Here is a 3,154-nt window from a genome sequence, read left to right as displayed (position 1 = left end):
ATCTCGCTTAGGGTCTTCCTCTTTTTCACTGACCCTCTACTTTACCAAGCATGATGTCCTTCTCCAGGGACTGATCCCTCCTAATAACATGTCCAAAGTATGTGATGTAGTTTCACCATCCTTGCTTCTAAGGAGCATTCTAGTTGTACTTCTTCCAAGACAGATTTGTTCATTCTTTTGGCAGTCCATAGTATATTCAATATTCTTTGACAACACCACAGTTCAAAGGCGTCAATTCTTCGGTCTTCCTTATTCATCGTCCAGCTTTTGCGTGCATGTGAGGCGATTGAAAACACCATGGTTTGAGTCAGGCACACCTTAGTCTTCAAGGTGACATCTTTGCTTTTTAACACTTTAAAGAGGTCTTTTGCAGCAGATTTGCCCAATGCAATATGTAGTTTGATTTCCTGACTGCTGCTTCCATGGGCGTGGATCATGGATACAAGTAGAATGAAATCCTTGACAACTTCAATCTTTTCTCCGCTTATCTTGATGTTGCTTATTGGTCCAGTTGTGAGCATTTTTGTTTTATGTTGTGGTGTAATCCATACTGAAGGCTGTGGTCTTTGATCTTCATCAGTGAGTGCTTCAAGTAGACTTCACTTTCAGCAAGCAAGGTTGTGTCATCTGCATATCGCAGGCTGTTAATGAGTCTTCCTCCAATCCTGATGCCACGTTCTTCTTCATATAGTCCAGCTTCTCGGATTTATTTGCTGAGGGTACAGATTGAATAAGTATGGTGAAAGGAAACAACCCTAATGAACACCTTTCCTGACTTTAAACCACGCAGTATCCCCTTGTTCTGTTAGAACGACTGCCTCTTGATCTATGTACAGATTACTCATGAGCACAATTAAGTGTTCTGGAATTTTCATTCTTTGAAATGTTATCCATAATTTGTTATGATCCACACAGTCAAATGTCTTTGCATAGTCAATAAAACACAGGTAAACATCATTCTGGTATTCTCTCCTTTCAGCCAGGATCCATCTGACATCAGCAATGATATTCCTGGTTCCACGTCCTCTTCTGAATCCGGCTTCAGTTTCTGGCAGTTCCCTGGCAGATGTACTGCTGCAGCCAATTTTGAATGATCTTCAGCAAAATTTTACTTGTGTGTGATATTAATGATATTGTTCGATAATTTTCGCTTTCTGTTGGATCACCTTCCTTTGGAATAGGCATAAATATGAATCTCTCCCAGTCGTTTGGCCAGGTAACTGCCTTGCAAATTTCTTGGCATAGACGAGTGAGCACTTCAAGTGGTACATCGGTTTGTCGAAACATCTCAATTGGTATTCCACCAATTCCTGGAGCCTTGTTTTTCACCAATGCCTTCAGTGCAGCTTGGACCTCTTCCTTCAGTACCGTCAGTTCCTGATCATATGCTACGTCCTGAAATGGTTGAATGTAGACCAGTTCTTTCTGGTACAGTGACTCTGTGTATTCCTTCTATCTTCTTTTGAAGCTTCCTGTGTTGTTTAATATTTTCCCTGTAGAGTCCTTCAAAATTGCAACTCGAGGCTTGAATTTTTCCTTCAAATCTTTCAGCTTGAGAAATGCTGAGCGTGTTCTTCCCTTTTGGTTTTCTATCTCCAGGTCTTCGCACATGCCATAATACTTTACTTTGTCTTCTCCAGCTGCCCTTTGACATCTTCTGTTCAGCTCTCTTACTTCACCATTTCTTCCATTTGCTTGAGCAACTCAGTGTTCAAGAGCAAGTTTCAGAGTCTCTTCTGACATCTGTTTTAGTCTTTTCTTTCCTTCCTATCTTTTTAATGACCTCTTGCTTTCTTCATGTTTTATGTCCTTGAAGTCATTCCACAACTCTTCTGGTCTTTGGTCATTAGTGTTCAGTGGGTCAAATCTATTCTTGAGATGGTGTCTAAATTCAGGTGGGACATACTCAAGGTTGTACTTTGACTCTTGTGGATTTGTTCTAATTTTCTTCAGTTTCAACTTGAACTTACATATGAGCAATTGATGGTCTGTTCCACAGTCAGCCCCTGGCCTTGTTCTGACCAATGATACTGAGCTTTTCCGTTGTCTCTTTCCACAGATGTAGTCGATTTGATTCCTGCATACTCCATCTGGTGAGGTCCATGTGTACAGCCAACGTTTATGTTGTTGAAAAAAGGTATTTGCAGTGAATACATTGTTGGTCTTTCAAAATTCTGTCCTGCAATCTTCAGCATTGTTTCTGTCACCAAGGGCATATTTTTCAACTACCAATCCTTCTTTGGTTCCAATTTTCATATTCCAATCACCCTTGCACGTCTGTCAGTTTGTCGTACTGTGGGGGCTTGCATGTTGCTGTGATGCTGGAAGCTATGCTAAAGGTATTCAAATACCAGCAGGGTCGCCCATGGTGGGCAGGTTTCAGCTAAGCTTCCAGACTAAAACAGACTAGGAAGAAGGACCCGGCGATCTACTTCTGAAAAGAATTAACCAGTTAAAATTTTACGAATAGCAGTGGAACATTGTCTGATATAACGCCAGAAGATGAGCCCCTCAGTTTTGAAGGCATTCAAAATACAACGGGGAAGAGCTGGCTCCTCAAAGTAGAGTCGATCTTAATGACGTGGATGGAGTTGAGCTTTCAGGACCTTCCATCTACTGATGTGGCATGACTCAAAATGATAAACAACTGCATATATCCGTTAATAATCGGAAAGCAGAATGTACGAAGTATGAATCTAGGAAAATTGGAAATTGTCAAAAATGAAATGGAAGGCACGTTGATAAAGTGGGCGTTAATGAGCTGAAACGGACTGGTATTGGTCATTTTGAATCAGACAATCATATATGGTCTACCATGCCGGGAATGATAACTTGAAGAGGAATGGCATTGCGTTCATCGTCATAAAGAACATTTCAAGATCTATCCTGAAGTAAGACTCTGTAGTTGTGATTAAGTTAAGAATATTGAGATTGAGGAAATTATCCTAGATTATGTGGGTGGGCTGTAAATACAATCACATATATCCCTATAAGACAGAGGTTGAGGGAGATTGGACACATGTAGAAGAGGAGAAGGCAATGTGACCACAGAGGCAGAGAATGGAGTGATGTGGCCACAAGCCAAGAAATTCTAGCAGCCACCAGAAGCTGGAAGAGGCTAGAAACAGATTCTCCTCTACAGCCTCCGAAAAAA

The sequence above is a fragment of the Trichechus manatus genome, unplaced genomic scaffold (genome assembly GCF_000243295.1).
Source record: "Trichechus manatus latirostris isolate Lorelei unplaced genomic scaffold, TriManLat1.0 scaffold00060, whole genome shotgun sequence".
NCBI classification, from domain to species: domain Eukaryota; kingdom Metazoa; phylum Chordata; class Mammalia; order Sirenia; family Trichechidae; genus Trichechus; species Trichechus manatus.
This window is presented reverse-complemented; position numbering follows the sequence as displayed.